Source organism: Maylandia zebra, linkage group LG1 (assembly GCF_041146795.1).
Source record: "Maylandia zebra isolate NMK-2024a linkage group LG1, Mzebra_GT3a, whole genome shotgun sequence".
Taxonomy (NCBI): Eukaryota; Metazoa; Chordata; class Actinopteri; order Cichliformes; family Cichlidae; genus Maylandia; species Maylandia zebra.
In genome coordinates this window covers 25,834,742-25,854,953 of record NC_135167.1, presented here as the reverse complement: position 1 = coordinate 25,854,953, position 20,212 = coordinate 25,834,742, and the positions used below count along the sequence as shown (strand labels likewise).

Here is a 20,212-nt window from a genome sequence, read left to right as displayed (position 1 = left end):
TCGAAAAAATATCGAACCGTGACACCAAAGTATCGAACCGAACCGTGAATTTTGTGTATCGTTGCACCCCTAATATATATATATATATATATATATACTAGGGGTGCAACGATATTCGTATCGATATTGAACCGTTCGATACAGTGCTTTCGGTTCGGTACGCATATGTATCGAACAATACAAAATTTTTGATTTATTTTATCAACTTTCCTTCTGACGATGCTGTCTGTGTTGAGCGCTCAGTGAATCTGCGTTCGACTACTCCGCCTAGGCTCGACAGTGCAGCCTAGGCGGAGTAGTCGAACGCAGATTCACTGAGCGCTCAACACAGACAGCATCGTCAGAAGGAAGAGCGCAGGGCATTCAGATCTGGCGTTTGGAATTATTTTGGTTTTCATGTGACGTATGACCCTGAAGGTAAGCGAGTCATGGACTAAAGTAAAACAGTATGTTTGCCATGCAATGCTCAATTACATGGGTGGGAGCTAGTGTGTTAGCGCAGTTAGCTCGTTAACATGTTGGCCATCTAGCCCCATGCACGGGGCGATCGGCGGTAGCTCGTTAACGGAGATTTGCCGTGTTGTGGCGTTAAGGTCATTTCAACGAGATTAACCTGAAAGCACTAGTGGGAACACAACGAATATGACTGCACATTTACGCCGACATCATCCTAGTGCAAAGACAAGTGGAAGCAGAAAAAAAACAAGCAAGCATGCTACTAACTTTAGCCGAGTCATTTAGACAGCTGTTGGCACATGATTCTCCTTATGCTGCTGAGAATATAGCCCAGAAGAAGCGGATAGTATAGCTTTTATTTTGGAAAGAGCCATTTCTCTGTAATAAACTCTCTTTTCCAAAGATGAGTGATTCCTCAATCAGATACAGGGCTTGCAATATCGCTAGCCCGACGTCCCGGGGCTAGCGATCTTTTCAGTCGGGCTACCAAAATCTATCTCTTCCCTGCCCGTCGGGCTATTGTAGGAAGGAAAAATATATGTCAATGCTTTTGCATTCTTTCAGAAATGTAGCTGGGTAATTATGTCATTGGCATCGGTGAGCCACTGTCAATATGTGACATATTGAAATCGCGTTTGAATTTGCGCTTGTTTTTTTGCTTTCACTTTGCAATCGTGCGAACTGTGTATAGAGAGCGACAGCACTGATCTGTGAGTGATGATAATTTGCGCACCAATTCCTCTGACATCGTCTTATTAATCGTTAGCTTACTATGCAAACATGACAAGTGAAATCTCCCGCAGCTTAAACATGTGAGAGGTTGATCGCGCAGAGAATCGCTGAGCTTATGTGAGTGCGCGTGTAAAAGCAGCAGGATATATATTTGACTACGATGACCTGGATGACTGAGAACCTTCACAGACAGATATATATTTTAGTTCTGCTGAGCCAAATAAGACAGGTTGGGGTGAAGAAGTGACAGCCAAAGAAAAGCTTACCACAAAACGGAGAAGTTATGACAAATCAGACTATAAGGCAAAAAGAAAGTGCAGCTTTATGGTTTTATGGACAAAAGAATTTCTGTGGCTGCAATATGACGAGCTAAATAACCAGGGCTGCACATAAGTGGTCCGCAGGTGCGCATTCGCTGTCAAAATAAAAAACGCGCACAAGGGTTAGGGTTAAATTTAAAAACTGTACTTTTGAGTTAAAATATATATTTATAATTTTAATAAATGACAAATTAAAAAGGCATGAACATTTTTTTTGTATCGAAAAAATATCGAACCGTGACACCAAAGTATCGAACCGAACCGAACCGTGAATTTTGTGTATCGTTGCACCCCTAATATATACATATATATATATATATATATATACATATATATATACATATATATATATATACATATATATATGTATATATATATTAGGGGTGCAACGATATTCGTATCGATATTGAACCGTTCGATACAGTGCTTTCGGTTCGGTACGCATATGTATCGAACAATACAACATTTGTAATTTATTTTATCAACTTTCCTTCTGACGATGCTGTCTGTGTTGAGCGCTCAGTGAATCTGCGTTCGACTACTCCGCCTAGGCTGCACTGTCGAGCGCAGATCCACTGAGCGCTCAACACAGACAGCATAGTCAGAAGGAAGAGCGCAGGGCAAGCTAGCGAGACAGAAGTTAAGCTCTCCTTGCAAGATGGACCTCCCCCACCCTCATTCAGATCTGGCGTTTGGAATTATTTTGGTTTTCATGTGACGTATGACCCTGAAGGTAAGCGAGTCATGGACTAAAGTAAAACAGTATGTTGGATGTGCCATGCAATGCTTAATTACATGGGTGGGAACTAGTGTGTTAGCGCAGTTAGCTCGTTAACGTGTTGGCCGTCTAGCCCCATGCACGGGGCGATCGGCGGTAGCTCGTTAACGGAGATTTGCCGTGTTGTGGCGTTAAGGTCATTTCAACGAGATTAACCTGAAAGCACTAGTGGGAACACAACGAATATGACTGCACATTTACGCCGACATCATCCTAGTGCAAAGACAAGTGGAAGCAGAAAAAAAACAAGCAAGCATGCTACTTACTTTAGCCGAGTCATTTAGACAGCTGTTAGCACATGATTCTCCTTATGCTGCTGAGAATATAGCCCAGAAGAAGCGGATAGTATAGCTTTTATTTTGGAAAGAGACATTTCTCTGTAATAAACTCTCTTTTCCAAAGATGAGTGATTCCTCAATCAGATACAGGGCTCGCAAAATCGCTAGCCCGACGTCCTGGGGCTAGCGATTTTTTTCAGACGGGCTACCAAAATCTATCTCTTCCCTGCCCGTCGGGCTATTGTAGGAAGGAAAAATATATGTCAATGCTTTTGCATTCTTTCAGAAATGTAGCTGGGTAATTATGTCATTGGCATCGGTGAGCCACTGTCAATATGTGACATATTGAAATCGCGTTTGAATTTGCGCTTGTTTTTTTGCTTTCACTTTGCAATCGTGCGAACGGTGTATAGAGAGCGACAGCACTGATCTGTGAGTGATGATAATTTGTGCACCAATTCCTCTGACATCGTCTTATTAATCGTTAGCTTACTATGCAAACATGACAAGTGAAATCTTCCACAGCTTAAACATGTGAGAGGTTGATCGCGCAGAGCATCGCTGAGCATTGTGTGAGTCCGTGTGTAAAAGCAGCAGTATATATATTTTAGTTCTGCTGAGCCAAATAAGACAGGTCGGGGTGAAGAAGTGACAGCCAAAGAAAAGCTTACCGCAAAACGGAGAAGGTTTAACAAATCAGACCATAAGGCAAAAAGAAAGTGCAGCTTTATGGTTTCATGGACAAAAGAATTTCTGTGGCTGCAATATGACGAGCTAAATAACCAGGGCTGCACATAAGTGGTCCGCAGGTGCGCATTCGCTGTCAAAATAAAAAACGCGCACAAGGGTTAGGGTTAAATTTAAAAACTGTACTTTTGAGTTAAAATATATATTTATAATTTTAATAAATGACAAATTAAAAAGGCATGAACATTTTTTTTGTATCGAAAAAATATCGAACTGTGACACCAAAGTATCGAACCGAACCGAACCGTGAATTTTGTGTATCGTTGCACCCCTAATATATATATATACATATACACATATACATACATATATATATATATATATATATATATATATACACATATACACATATACATACATATATATAATATATATATATATATACATATACACATATATATTTTATATATATATATAATAATAATGGATACTTTATTGATCCCCATGGGGAAATTACTTGTTTTTCTCTGCATTTGACCCATTCACTCAGTGAAGCAGTGGGCAGCCCACTAAGCAGGCGCCCGGGGAGCAGTGTGTAGGGACGGTACCTTGCTCAGGGGTACCTCAGGGTAGCCGTTAAGTGGATTCGAACCGCCGACCTTCCGATCATGGGGCGACCACTTTACCTACTGAGCTATCCCTGCCCCTATATGTATATGTATATATATATATATATGTATATGTATATGTATATATGTATATGTACATGTATATATATATATATATATATATATATGTGTATATGTATATATATATATATATATATATATATATATATATATATATATATATATATACACACACACACATATATCAAATATGGCATCGGGTGTAAAAACAAAATAAGTCTGTGCAAAATCAACATGTGGATCTGTCCAATGTATTCAAAATATGTTTAAGTCAATAGCAATTTCCCTTGGTACTGCAATACTGGTAGTAAAGAGAAATAGTGCAGTGTTACAGCTGGATGGTCAGTAGGGTTGTTTGCAAATTTCTCTTTTTTGCCACTATTATTTCAGACAGTAATAGAGTCTCATGACTAAATTTAATTATCACGAGAACTGTTGTTATAAGTTATAAGTGTTTTCTGTTACAGCAAACTGGGGCAGACCAAGGATACGCTGGAGAGATTATATCTCTCGGCTGGCCTGGTAAAGCCTTGGTGTTTCCCCTGGAAAGACTGGAGAAGGTGGCTGGGGAGAGGGAGGTCTTGGCTTCTCTGCTTGGGCTGCTGCACCCCTGACCCAGCCCCAGAACAGCAGAAGAAAACGGGTGGATGGATGGCAAACTGGTTGTGTTTTATTTATCACAAATCTTAGACTCTAGAGAAAAAGTATGCATTTACTAGTAAAAAGTCACACTAGTAGCCAAAGCCAAATGTGATGTAGAACAAAGAATGAAAAATGTAAAATTTCTGCTTGGTAAGACTAAAGTTGTCCATTAATACTGTTTTTCTCAATAATCTATTCAATATGCCTTTTAATTATATATTTCTTCCTCTCTGTAGTGCTGTCTGTTCTCAGAAGTTATTTACTGAAATTGCCTACCTTTATACATTATTTGTATATTACATTAAAGTTTACTTTAATTGAATATTAATTCCTTTTCAGAACATTCTGAAAGTTTTGAAATTATTTACAGTCCTGGCTTTAGATTTATGTGTGCATAAAGCTTGATGTCATTATTGACAAGACGCCAGCCAAAATTAAACAATATATGTTGTGTTCATTCATTCTAACAGGCTTGAACTGGAAATGAAAAGCAGCCCAGAAATTTGCTGTCAAGCAGCTTCAGCTTCAACTTGAAACTGCTACACACTACCTGGCAGAGAAGTATGAGTAGAGAAAGCAAATGTCCATCAGATTTAACATTAACGGGTCTTTACATTTGTGTAATATCCAACTGCGCTCATGTGAGAGTTGAAAATACAAATCACAATGACAAGTGAGCATCATGTCTCCTGCATCTTTCGTCCTCTATCCAGGCACCACACAAAGCATTGTCAGAAGTGAGAATCTATTTCCCGTGGACCATCTCCCATTGTTTGTGTGGTGAGAAATAGTTTGGTTAAGACCAGAGCTTCCACACCAGACAGTCTAAAGTTCATGTGTGAAAACACCTCTAGTTTATCAATGCATTGGTTGTCACTAAATACCCTCTCCTGGTGAATGTTAAATGAACATAGTTGCAAATGTCTGTCCTTTAGAAATAAAAATGTCCTTGTTCTGTCATCCAATAATATTACTTGCTATTGTTATGCTGATGACACCTAACCTAACCTTTTCCTTTCCTTCTGGCAGTACACAGTGTGATGCATTCATTTGTGGTTGCCACATTGACATCTCAGTATGGATGCCTGCCCACTACCTCAAGTACAGTCGTGACAGACGTGAACGGCTCTTCTTTCGGTGCTGCTTCTGCCCTCTTTCTATCATTACTAACAATAGTACTGTGACCCCTGCTACCTGCCAACAATTTCACTATAATTTTTGACAGCCAGCTGTCATTCATCAAACATTTGCCAACACAAGTGCATCTCACACCTACAGTACTCCACAACAGCCAGTTCAGAGCCTCTCAAGGGGACTCGGCTCACCTCCTAGCTTTTTGTCTAGACTAACTCCCTTTGGGTTGGGTTTCATATTAGACGCCTAGTTGCCTGTGAGTGTGGCCAATAAATCAGTAGGTGTCAGGGGAGTAAGTGGCAAAAAAATCAGAAATTAAACTGGTGTAAATTTGCCCTTACTCACTATGAAAAGTAAAACTCATTTCTCCGAGGTTACCTTTTTAATTGCAGACATCTTATCGCATGATTGAATCCCTTTTGAGAAGCGGTTGCCTAAGCTAAGAGAGTTTCCCGCTATAAGGAAACGACACACCTTACTGTCAGGAGTTCAGTGTGTGCATTTGTGCATGCAAGCTCATTGTCAGTTAAGTCGTTCAAAGAACCAAATGGATTGATGAAAGGCTTTGACACAGAATATTCCCTTGAAACTAAAACTTAATTCAGTTTCTCAAAGAATGGCCTATTTTTGTCTTGCAATTTTTTTTATGTTTTTTAGAATCATGTTTCATTTAGTCTCTGCTACCAGCATGGCTTTAACCATATTCCTTTTCTCTTACTGCCTGGGGGCAAAAGGTAAATGGAGGATTCTATCAGGCCAAACCCAAATGCTGCAAAAGGCTTTCAACTCCACCAATTGAACCCACACGCAGCGGAGCTGTCAAGCTAAGCTGCTGAGCCATGTGAAGGACCAGTGAGGGGGAAGGAAAATGCAGACGCCATTACTGTCTGTTTATGCCAAAAGAAGAGGGGAGAGGGGAAAAAAATAGGGTCATTGAGCAGAGCAGAGAGGAAATTGTGCTGTGATGCAAACAAAGGAAGCTTAGGCTACGAGTGCTATTATCTCAACTTAATCACATGCAGTAATTTCAGTGTCCATTGGCCGGCTCATTTTAAGGGTGTTATTAGAGACTGACCATTTGAAAATAAAAGGTATAAGTACAAATGGCTGCATGAGACTAAAAGTCTTAGTTGCTCTTAACTTACAGTCAATAATTCCTAGTTAGAAAGCGTGGCATGGACTTTTAGTTTTGAGAGGGATTATTTTTTTCTCATCTATCTGTGCCAAGAGAACCTTGATTTAATCAGGACCACTTCTTTGTAAGTGGTAGGTTTGTAACTGCAACAGCAGATGCACCCAATAGCGGCATTATTCTATGTTGCTGCAGAGCAGAGAAATATAATGAATATACCAAATTTCTTATTAAGATTAATCCAGATCAGGTACTGTAGGTCAACGTGAACGGCAAGAGCGAGCCAAGTGGATTGCAATATGTTTGTCCTTCATGTCTCCTGCTTAAACCACACTGAGCCATACTTGAAAATGCATGGCTTTAAATGGTAAAATATAGTTCCAGTTCAGGCAAGTGCTCTGTTTTTCTAGTTATTTTTTTCAAAACTTTGCTGTGATATGCAAGGTTTGTGTTAACCGTTTTGTTTGAAGACATACATAAATTTGTATTAGCAAAAAAATGCTTTCTCCGGTCCCCCTCTACTTTTTAGTTTGGGCATTCAAATTTGTCATATTGCCTCAGGGCATCTAGAAAAACAAGGCCTGTTAAGAGACTGTGTCCAGACGGCCTTCTGACTCTGCAGGAAAACAGATGGTTTTTAATAATGCCCTACTCTCAGCTTCATGCCCCCCAGCTAGCCAGCCACACAAATGCACACACATACATACAGTTTTGCTTTCTCGCTCTCTCTTTCTCACTCTTTTTCTCTTGCTCTCTCGCACACACAGACCCTGAGCTATTATTCCAAGGTTTTCAGTTTTTCTGCCAATTAGGCTTTTGTAAAAATTCTGTCATAGATCAAATATAAAGTTAAAAGTTATGAGTTAAATATCTGACAACTCAAGGACAGAGCCAACAGCACATCCTGCACATAAGGGCAAGCAGCATGCCGCTACTGCCTGCAATCAGAGCAACCCATCTTAGAGCATGAAATAGAGGGGATATTAGAGGAGAACAGAGGGTGAATAGTCATGCCTACCAACCTTCCTGCTTAACTACTACAATTTTGGGATTCTGTGGCATTAATATAAACAGAAATATAGTAAACATAATGACACTAAAGAGTTTTTAAATTCCAGTTTCTAAATGTTAATTTCAATTCAGTTCAGTTTATATAGCATCAGATCACAACAACGGTTGTATCGAGGATTTGTTTATGACCTTGAAGTGACTCTGTGTATGGGTGTGCATAGGTGGACATATTTCCTGAAACATTAGCATCAAGATTTAAGAGTTCCTGCTACAACATACTGAATGAAAGCAACTATTTCTAGCCTTTTTAGAGTCTGACTACCCTCAACTAAGTAATGCACCTGGATAGTTGATTGAGGTGTAATGTTAAGGAGTCATTGTGTTCTTGATGCAAGAATTGCTTCCCTGTGTGAAGAATTTAATTTACACTGCACTGTGAAGTATCCTTGTGTCATTTCTCCCCATAGATTTATTTTTAGTTTTATAGTTTGTCTTAAAATCTCATCCATCAACTAAATCAGCTATTTTAATGTCAATTATACAAGGTATGTTTTTGTTGTCTTAGTACTGTTTTTTTTTTTTTTTTACTTTAGTTGTTTTTACAATGACCAATAAATAAAATAATAAATTCCTGATATGCATCAGTTTTACCCCCATCTCCATCAGGTTTCTGAGCTGTCCCCTTGCTGTATTTGCCTTCAGTAATTTTAAATATCCATCAGCTACATAAATGCTTACATATACCAAGGATCAGCTGCCCTCGCTGTGGTTCAAGGGAAGTGAAATATTCCCAATTTCAAGCATGTTACAGAGAGAGCATTTGAAAATACCCTGTGCAGATGTGCTGTAGGCCACTGTCATTAGCTGGAGCTGCCAGATTCCCAATTCCTGGCAGAGGCCATTAGCAAAGTGTCATGGTACCATTGCAATCGCCCAACACAGTGGAATTTGTGCAAAGTTTACAAATGTGGTTCTGCTTTTATCATTTTTTTTACTTCTTTATTAAACACCAGTACTCTTGGCAGCATAACAATAAAACACCATCTTCAGATGAGCAAAGTATAGCAAGTGATTCTCAAGCACATATGCAAGAGAGAAACGTGGATTGCAAGATGGGAATTCAGCTTTTAAGATACTTTGCTGTTCATAATGTAAAATATTCCATAAATATTATGCATGCATGGATTGACTGGGCCATAGGAACAAGAAATAACTTTTTTTTCCAACAACTGCAAGGGCAATACACTCTCAGTGAGTACTTTCAATGAGGAATTTAAACATATATTGAATGGGTAAGTACAGGGAAATAAAATCAGGCAAACGATACCACTATCATCCTCTGGACATTATAGAAACTATCAAGTAGTTCAGCAAATACCAAAAATTTTAATTTACATTGGAATATGACTGCAAAAATAGGAGCCCTACTTTCTAGTAGACGTGTAGACATACATTTACAAACCAAACCTTGCTTCACCCTATCTATTTAGTCTGCCAAATGCTGTCCCAGGCGATAGAGGGCTCCCATGTGTTGATCCTGAAATGCACAAATCCATCAACAGGACTGGTGGAGAAGGACATTTCAAAATGTTCTTGAAGTGACTCCTTTCCAATTTTAAAAATAGTTTGACTAATGTTTCTATTAATTACTATCTGTCACTAGGGTGGCATTTAGAGCTACGAGGACATGCTGCTCATTTAGGCGAGAGTAATACTTTATTAAAGATTTAAGTCAAGGATGTATAAGAGAGTTGTAAAAACTAGATGAAGTAAAAAGAAAAAATGAGACAGAAAAAACCCCACCCCTGTATTATAGTACATTTAAAATGTTTGCTGTGAAATCATTCTGCTGTGATCAGTCGAGAATTGTAAAGTCAAATTAAAATTAATGACCAAATGGGTTTTGTCATTCATTTTATTTTGCGTTTTCACAAGTGGCAACCTCCAGGAAAAACAGTCTTCTAACTCCATAGCTAATCTACTCTTTAATGGCACCTGTACGGAGGAGTGAATTTTACATAAACTCCCCATTTGAATTCTATCAAGTTTAAAGTTATGCATAATCAGGGGCGCAGCTGCTTTGGGTGGCAGGGAGGTGCAACTGTCCACTTGCAAACCATCATCTCAGCTGATTCCGGATGGACCTCTCAATCTCTTTTGTAGAGTAGTGGTCTTTCTGAGGATTTTAATGTAATGCAAAAAAAACGTGTTTGCTATGCAACTTATTATGCAAACAAACCTACCAACTACTCTTAATTCCCACGTTTGCTTTGTTTTGTATCAACAAAACAAACTGTGACTAAGGGAATGGAATTTCAATGTACTTGATCAGAAATTACTGTATAATTATAATAAATAACAACACCTTCTGGTGCATACAAGAGAATAAGGATGTAATAATTAAACTTTTTAATTTCTACGGAAGCAGTGCTTAAAATGACTTGCAACAGAATACCATACAGTTACACTCGACTATGCATGTTACAAAAAACTATTATATATTATTTCCTGTAAAATCCTACATTGTTACCCTCTTATTCTAGTGTATCTGCTGGTAAGACATTATAATATATATATAAATATTTGTAATATAACTGAAATTCTGTTCAATTTTAATTTTATTTTAGCTACATTGTGCTTCTGTTTAGCACTTTGGCTGACACTTGATGTCTTTTAAATGTACTATACAAATAAAGGTGACATCGCTTAATTCTAGGGCAATTAGTTATAAACTGTAAAGTGAAGAAAAAATAGATTTTTAGTTTGTTTTCTCCTTGTCTTTCTGCTTTTGCTTGTTTACATGTTAGCACTAATAAATAACAGCCAGAAAATTAGGCTTTAGACGACAAAAAAATGAGGGATCCCAGCCGGTTGATGTATACAATTATTGTATGAAGATGTCTTCCCCATCAGTTTTGTACACCACCTGTTACTAATTTACAATCAGCTTTGTCTATATATGCGTCCCTCGTTCTCTTTGTGCTTTGCCAGATTGTCCTTGTAGTAAATCCTTCCAACCATTTCTCCATGTTTTCCTATGAATTCCTTGATAATCTTTTTTGTTTGCTTTGTTCTGTTTTTGTTTGCTTGTGTTCATGCTTTGTATTTGTGTAGTGAATTGCATCACCCTAATTTTTTGCCTTTGACATTTCACCTTAATATTTGCTGATACTACCACACATGTACGACCTCCAGCTTGTTGGTTGAAGATTTTGGATTTTAGACTTGAATCTGCTGCTGGTTGCCTGCCTTTAGCTCCTCTTCTTTGCAAACCATCACACAGAGACTGTGTCCAAAAAAGGCAAATGAGTTACTACAGCAGGGGTCACATACAGTAATCTCAAAGAACGTGGCCCAGTCGTTTTGCCTGTGACTGTAACAACTTTGGAATACCAGCTGTGGTTCTTTCAGCATTTAATTGCTATACTAAAAAGAATGCGGTGACCAGAAACTGACCTTTCCTTCTACACATCAGTAGTGCTTAAGGGAAAGGCAGTTTTATTTGGCTGTGCAACACTTCTTTGTCAGTTGAAAATAAACTACTACATTTGGGACTCTGACATCTTAGCTTTGAAACTATGTAGGAAATCCCAAGATTATTAATATGGAAGTTGCTTAATGTTTTAGTATATATTTAATACAATATATATTTTAGGAAGTGATAATATTAGTTCCACATATGTTACGTTTACTTCAGCATGTAATAACATGATGTTACATTTATAAAGAGTAAACACAAAACTCCTCATACACAGGGCGCAGTAGATATGAAACTGTACTAAAGAGAATAATACATTTGCAGACTGAGGTCTCCATATGCACAAAACAATAGACTTCAGCATCTTAAGACTTATCAACAGACACTTAAATTACCTGCTATTTAGGTTTTTGTCACTCGGCTGTCAGTCTAATTTGAACCAACAATGCGTGGACTATAATAATTGTGTGATCTTGAGGATGTTTGCTTTCATTCCTCAAGTTAAAAAATTGCTCAGGTGTTGGCAGCTCTGCATCGAGCTGACACTTGGCACAACCTGTAGATGCTTTCTTGCTCAGATCTGCAGCAACATTTGTTGTCAGCAAGCCATTCACACAAGAGAGGGCATTCAAAAGATGAAGAGAGGGGAGAAAACAGCCACTCTCAATCTCTGCCCCTGAATTCTCAAAACTCCACTTCACTACACTATGGCAGCAGGAGTGCCTGGGTGGCAACAATTGTTGACTGTCTGAACATGTCTTTCTGCATTTTTTTCCAGCTGGAGATGACTGACAACACTCACCACCCACTCTGCACTGTTTCAGCACATAATGAAGTGACTGATGTGTGTGGATGAGCAGAGAATGTTGTGTGGTGCCATGTGTCAATCATGCTCAAATGAGCTAAGCCAAGAAAGGGGCAGCTCTTTGCCTCCTATTTCCATTCTATTATTCTGATTATAGACATTTACAAAGTAATACTGGCCTCTTAACACGTAAACATTTTAAAATACTAGTCTATAAGGTTTAATCATTTGAGGCTTTACACTATGTAGCTATATCAGACCGTATGCTGCAGAAATTCCAATAATTATCAAACAAATATGAAATATGAGCAGTTATGTTTGAGAACTGCCATTATTTCTTAGAGCATTTTAGGTCTGTGTGCTAGATAAAGAACATGCCACTATGCCTTCTTACTTGAATATTGTATATTGTATATTGCATAGCTTTTTTTTGTTATACGTAAAATTGTATTGTATTTATTTAAATTTTTACTTTTTAATTATTTTATTTGCATTTTTCTAATCACTAGGGTTTGAGAGTAACGCAATTTCTATTCTGTGTATGTCCTGTACATGTGGCAGAATTGACAAATAAAGTTGACTTGACTTGACTTGACTTGAAAAGTCTGAAAAATATACTAAATTCCAGACTTTTAGCTATGAAAAGTGACAAGAAATATTTTTTAAAATGCAGTTAATGCATATTTTGAGCTGACACATTTGTTGCACATTTTGCTCTGAGTAAACAAACCTGTCTGAGTAAGCCGGGATGTTTAGAAATGTCTACATGTCTGCCTCCCTCTTCCCGCTCCACCACAACCACCCACACATGCAGGGCCTTGGAGTAGGGGTATGTCACCAGGGTGCAGAGGAGGCTACCCCCCCCTCTGTCCCCTTCTGGCTGCCTCTGCCTCAATTTTATCCCACAACTTAGACATTCACATTACTCGCTCTCTCATTACACATACATATAGGATCTTGGGGGTGGGCACGATACACGGAATCCAAAGTACCATCAGGGTGTACACCTCACCCCTGGCGTCGTTGCCCACCTCTCAAGGTTAAATACACGTAGACATTGAGGGCTAGCAGGAGGGACCATGCGCTTACCTGCTGCTCTCTTGCAGGTAGCTCCATGCCCTCCTGGGTTTTAAATGCACCTTAGAACACACATGCATCAACACTACAATGAGCGGGTGGAGGGAGGTTTGGAGTCTTCTCTCACCCCCGTTCTCTGCGGCCTGCTGGAGCGGGGGGCTAGGAGGAGGAGTTGGCCGTCCGACTGCGGTCTGGAGTGTGGGGCCTCCCTGCTGCTGCGGAGTCGGGGCGGTCTGCTTCTCCCCACCGCAGGGAAAAGGGTAACACCTCCTGGGTCTGGGTGCAGTTCCCCCCTCCAGGGGCAAGGGTACCTAGACCCGGTTCGTAGAGTACGCTTGGGGAGTGTGATCGGGTGTACAGCGTCTCTTTATGTCTGTCTCCACGTTGGTTGAGTGTGGAGTAAGTGCATATGAGAGCATGAGGGTGGGAATGGATGTTTGTATATGTGTGTGCCTGTATTTCTGTGTCTATATGTCAGGTTGGGTATCAGACGCCACCTCTCTGGGGACATCTCAGGCCCTCCAAGGCTTGGAGGCCTATCTCCCCCCACCACCACTTCCCCTGCCGGTGGCGGACTCCCTCAGACATCGGTGCGTTGGTGGTTCTTTGTGTCTGGGGATGGGCGTCCAGGTACACACCGGCTCACTCCTTGGCGGCCGCTTATCGGGGCCTGGAGCCTGGGGCTCGGTCACTCAGGCACAGCTGGCTGCCGGCGGAGCTCACGGGCGCGTCACTGCAACCCCCCCTGGCTTCTGCTCCGCGGCTGCTGAGTGAACCCTCATCTGGGACTCTCCTCAGCTCTTTCTGGGACAGTGGCGCGGCTGCCCCTCTGTTGGTCTTCCTTGGTCTCTTGTGTTCTGGGGGCCTCTGGATGTCCGGAGTTTTGATCTCCTCCATACCTGCTTCATGCCCTGGAGGATGGGGCTGTGGCCCCCCCACACCCTCTAGCAGATCATTACATGAAGGAACCTTTTAAAAAAACAAGCGCGTCCATGCTCACAGGTGTACACACGGGTGATCACACCCACAAACTACACCCTTTTTGGCTCCTACCTCAAAGCACACTGTGTTCTGTTGATCTTATGTGCTGCACAATAATGTTTAATATTTAGTATTTACTGTCATATTCCCATATACCATTGTGATGTTGTTTATTCTATTACTCTTGTTCTCTTCTGCTTGTTTTCTTTTTTCTTTCTCAACAGGTGATCCAGGTGATCGATATATGTATTTTTTTTCTCTGCTCATTCTGTTGGTTTCCGTTTTTTGCCCTTCTCCCCCGTCCCTCTTCTCAGCTGTTTTTCTTTCCCTCTTTCTTCCTCCCCTTCTTTCCCCCAGTCAAGTCTGTCCCGTATTCAGCAAGTGAAAATAAAATAAACAATAAAAGGTGAATCAAATGGACCATTACGGCAAGGCTGGGATGGTCAATTTGGTAAAGTAAATCCGTTGGGCATCTTTCTTCGCCTTTAGACAAAAAAAAAAAAAAAAAAAAGAAATGTCTACAACCGTTCCAATGTATCTACATTTTAAACAGTTTAAACAGTTAAGTTTATGCTAAACACACGTGGTCAATATAACCATGGACAAAGTGAACACCTTTTCTGTGTTTATGCATTATTATAGAATGACATAGTGGATGCCACGGGAGCAAAATATGAAGTGTCACATGATATCTCGTTTTTGCGTGATAAATGCAAAATGATAGAGCAAAACCGACTGTGCCAAAGTAAAGATTTATTTATGAAGTCAATGTCTGACAGGTGGTGTGGCTTGAATGAGCTGGCACAAAATGAGAGGAACCCATGGAAGGAAATGTATTGGAGGAATGAACAGAGCACTATGCTTGAAGGTTTGGTGACAGTGAACTTGATGAAGGCAGCAGACAGTCAGCTAGACAGATACACATAAATATTAAGAAAGACGACAGAAACTGGAGAAGAGAAGAAGGAGGAGGGAAAACACTTTAAAAACCGTCTTCTGTCTTCTGTCATTTCTAACCAGTCAACCAGTACCATAGCTGGCTTATTGAGGAATGTTACATTTTAGGAGTAGACACACACACACTGTCACGGTCTGTCTTGAGGCAGCCAATGCGTCCCAAGCGTCAATTTTTAAAAGACTTTACGTGTTTTGTGTGAGTGATTATATAATTTCACTGGATGAATTTGCAAGATTGATTTTTTAAAACTAAGCTTGATTTTTCAGATCCAAATAAACAGATCTGGCCAAACAGACCTGTGCATTTAGTAACAAGTGTGCTGACATATATAAATAGTAAAATAATACCATTTTACCTCAAACACATAGCTAGACGCTGCTCTGGGTCAGTTGGCTCTCTAAAATTATTTCTCTTCCTCCTCAGATTTTATCCCTACCTGCCAATACGATTTGAAACCACCCCACCGACATCCTGAAATTTGTACAAATGCGGTCATGATAAAGCTTCGACTCCTGGATCAAACCATGAAATTTCCACTGCTTTCATGTTTAGACACATCAGGACCAGCTCATCATGCCTCGATGTCTACGTCATTTTTTTCACAGCAAGGATTACTTTTTTCTCGCAAAAAATGCAATGCATTCATTGTATATATACGTCACACAGCAAGTTCAAACCCAGAAAATTCTGAATTTTGTGATGCTTTTTGCAAATGGTTTGTAATGGCCTTAAATCTGAACATTTGAAGCCAACTTTAAGGCACTGTCACCTTGTTTCCTTGAAATCATTGCAAAAGTTAAAAAGGTAAGCTAGCCAAAAATCAACAAACAAACCTACCAGAAAAATAAAATAAAATCAGAAGTCCAAACCAACATTTTCTAAACCAGGGGTAGGCAACTCCAGGCCTCGAGTGCCGGTGTCCTGCAGGTTTTAGATCCCACCCTGGGTTAACACACCTGAATCAAATGATTAGTTCATTACCAGACCTCTGGAGAACTTCAAGAAATGCTGAGGAGTCATTTAGCCCTTTAAATCAGCTGTGATGGATCATGGACACATCTAAAACCTCCAGGACACCGGCACTCGAGGCCTGGAATTGCATACCCCTGTTCTAAACCATCAACATGGCAAAGGCTACATCAGCACATTTGTTTCACGTGAAGCTATCAGGGACGACAAAGATAGTGCCAAAATAAAAGTTGTCCACCAATCATGCTTTTTGTCTGCACACTTTCATTGACATATATCATTTCCACACAAGCCAACTCTTTGCTCCTGGGGTCCACAGATTAGGTAGAGTCTGCAGACTGTATACTGTAAATGTCTACCTTTCTCCTCATAACTTCAAAAACAAATGCATACAGATTTAATTTAGAAGTAAAAATCTGAAAACATTAACTTCCTAAACTTGCACCATACACATATTATACTTGATGAAAATGTATTCCTCAAATTTGTTGGAAAAGTAACCCGTAGGACACCAAAGAAGCATTTCCATCATCTTTTAAAAGTAGCATAGCATTAATATTTTGTTGGCGAGCTTATATCTAGTAACCCCTTAAGCATCTTCATTTTAGACAAATTTTAAAAGCACATTTGTTATATACAATTTTTAATACTGTACTTGTGCACAGCAGCTATGATATCTCTGTTTTACTTGCAGTGAATGAGTTTGACTGTGTGGAGAGTAGCCATGTGAACAGAGAGACAGTCTGTTAACCACATACTCATGGTTCAAGACCCTGAGCTGACCGAAAGACTCTTCACACATGTGTGGTCCAAAGGGGTCACAGTGCCCCCTCACAAGAGTCCCTTGTCTGTTCATACAAGCTGTTATTGTGCAGTCATATATCTAAAGCCCCTGAGCATCCAGAAAGTGTTGGCTAGAGGCTAGTAGAAGTTATACCCTGTTCTTTTTGTGTCCTCTTTGGTAAATATATGTAGTCAGTAGCAGCAGTGATGTCCAAGCACCTTAAGTATGGAAGGTGGTAAACCATTTGTACAGGAGGTCATTTCATTTGATTCTCCTGTTTGACTGTGAAATGGGGTACAACAACCACCGGTCACGCCTAAACTTTTATCAGAAGAGTTCCCCAGAAGAAACAAGGGAGTGATTCGAGAGTCTGGTGAAAGCTCAGAGTCACTGCGTTCAGAAAAGTCTTGAGATGTCATCAGCTCCACTACTGAGCTGTGCTGCCAGGAAAGCTAAAAGATCCAAAAGACGTGATCACACTGAAAGTGGGTACCTAAGTCTGGTGATGGTATAATGTTTTAAATCGAGACAAAGTTGGTCGCAAAGCTGTGCTCCTTACCAATCTGAAAATCTGAACCTGTCTCAGTGCTGCTTATACAGCTGGATAAGAGAAGGTATCAGGGGACCTTAACCTTTTGGCAGTTAAAGCAGATTTAGACAAGTCAAAGTAAGTCTCAAAATTAACTTGTAGGTGTTCATTGAGATGGGAATTAACTTGGACCTAAGCATAATCTTACCAGTTAATCTGGGAATTCATTAAATGAATGACATGTATTGACGCAAAGGGCAAATAGCACATAGCACATAAAACACAGTAGAAAATTTGAAAAAAAAAAAGTCCCAAAGAAAGTTAAAAGTGAATTCAGTTCATTCAAGTTTAAAAACCTTTGGCAAAGTTTAAAGACGCCACAAAGGCATGCTGATTCAGCTGTATTATTTAACATCTGTTAATAGAGCATGACATTCATTACATCAGATTCTTAGGCTCAATTAATGGAAGTTCAATAGGGAGATAAGTACTAGCCATCTGCAAAGGGTGTAGAGAGAAGGTTGTCCTCTAAAGTGCTCTAAAATTCAGCTGCAAGTGAAAGAGAAAGGGTTATAGGGTAATGTAAAACGGCTCAACCTCGGTGCCCTGACCAACTGGCTTGAATGCTGGCTTGTAGAGGCCACGGACCTTTTTCTTTTGAGCTTTAACCAGGTGGCCTCTGAAATAAATAACCATTTTAGGAGGAATCCGAAAGAGAAACTGACAAATACACAATAAATAGTAACAAGATAACAACAAAGGAAACATGGAAATCATGTTGTGTTTAAATTGGGGTTATGCAGATGAAGGTCAAAACCTACAAAGGCTGTGTCTTTACACATTAAAGGAGAACAGCTTTAACTGCATTATTTGAATTCCTTCAGAGCTTCAGAGAAGTTTTGAAAGCAAGGATGCTTTTTTAATATTTGGAAGATGTCACTAACTGTTAGTAAAAATAAAAATGTCAATCAAAAAAGCTAATTAAAATAAATCCACTACTAATTAAATATAAAGACATGCTACGCTGTGACAGCAACAGTGAAGAAGGGTAAGTCCAGCGAAAGATGACTTGTCATCATAGTTGGTTGTCATTTTTGCGATTCCTACACAGATAGCATTTAGAAAACCAGCTATACTGACTTAAGATATGAGACATCATAAATTATCCCTAACTGCATATGCTTTACTGTGAGAGGACCAAAATGAGAAGAAAAAAACCCAACCATACAGAAATTTATTTTAATTGTATATTTACCCAGTGTGAATATGTAGATTTCCCATGATGCACTATTCAAGAGCAGCCTTCCCATCCTAAACCTCTTTCCTCCTCCTTCCTCACCCACCACCAGTTTAGAGAAAGCAGGCAGCAGGGTGGAAGCTGGCAGTGTGTCTGTAATGAATGGTAAATGAAGTCATGGCTGCTTCTTTTCATTAACACAGAAACAATTCTAACCATGATGAAGGTTAGTTTTGAATTCAGGCCCAACCACCGCAGACTTATAATTCATCTCACTATCATTGAAAACAGGTTGTCTTTGTACTGCCTCTGGTACAAAATGGCCTCAACAGCTGCAGCTGTAAGTTTTTGATGTTAATGAGGAACCAACTGAGAAAATGTAGTCTAAAAGGAAAGCAAGTAACAACTGTCGATGTGACTAAACAGTCAATTCACCTCAAAAATCTAAAGTTTATTAAACTTGAATGTTGATCAGATGACTGAGTCATTTAAGTTTCACAAATCATAAGGTGATTTTGACCAAAATGATAAACATTAATCCAGCTAATTTGGATTTTTAAGGCAGCATAAGGCCCAAGTTTGTTAAATTGAACCATGGTATGAATTTACAGTGAATTAATCAAGCAGAAACATAGTTAGCTCTGTGATTATGGAGACTGAGTGAGCAGATATATCAGGGCTGGATATATAGACATTTTCATCCCCCTTTATTCCATATCTCTAGCCAATATGTAAGCATGACTTTGAAACCTTTAATGCCTTGTGTCTCTACATGCTCCTTTCCAATTTGCATTTTAAAGTAGGAATATCAGCAGTATGCTGCAAACATGCAAAATGTAAAGCTGTTAGGCTAAATGTTTGATGGGAAAAAGTACACATGTAGCAAACATTATAAAATTATTTAACAATTTTTTTTTTTTATTGGCAAGAAATGACCTGCCTTCACAGACCAGGTTGAGCCTTTAAATAAAAGAATAACATGGAGTAGAAAGGAGATCTGAGGAGAAAGCATGGGGGCACAATGATAATAGGCTGCATTAGCCACATCTGCTGGGAACAGGCCTGCAGTAAGGCTACTTGCTCAGTGAAGTGTAATCTTCAGTGGCCTGACCCCTGTGATAGCTAGAATAGTGAGTGATTTGGGTGGGACCAGTGGGGCCTTATACAAAGCAATGGGTTTCACGTTGGCAGGTAGGGTATACAAATAACACACATACAGCATAAACACAGGAGGGCATCAGACCGTGTACAAGCTCAGCATGAAAGGTAGATCAGCAGTGATATAGAGAGAAAACTAGCTGTTGGAAAGGGGACTGTGGGGAAATTGGCTGGAGGGCGTGAAGGGATGAGAGAGAGAAGATGGAAACTAGACAGTGATGGTAAATAGAACAGAGCTGTAGATGTGGAGATGCAATGGAGGGAATGGATGATACTGACGATGACTATGGTGTATAAAGAGTGAGAGCTGAAAGCATAAAACAGGATAGTAGGTCAAAGAGGAGATGTAAAATGAACAGATGACCAGTGTTGGGAAG

The 20,212-nt window shown here is 39.7% G+C and overlaps 1 long non-coding RNA gene across 3 annotated transcripts in view; it reads left to right on the top strand.

Moving 5' to 3' along the window:
* The window catches only part of LOC143418606 (uncharacterized), a 14,895-nt gene extending 3,458 nt beyond the window's left edge, over positions 1 to 11,437 (top strand). Inside the window, exons 1-4 of one of the 3 annotated variants that reach the window (XR_013098618.1) lie at positions 1,936 to 2,241; positions 4,408 to 4,602; positions 5,053 to 5,362; positions 5,612 to 11,437. This is a non-coding gene — a long non-coding RNA (uncharacterized LOC143418606). Of the gene's footprint in view, positions 1 to 1,935; positions 2,242 to 4,407; positions 4,603 to 5,052 lie in introns of those variants that run through there. The other 2 variants (XR_013098617.1, XR_013098619.1) reach the window with 2 other exon arrangements.
* The last annotated feature ends 8,775 nt before the right edge of the window (positions 11,438 to 20,212 follow it).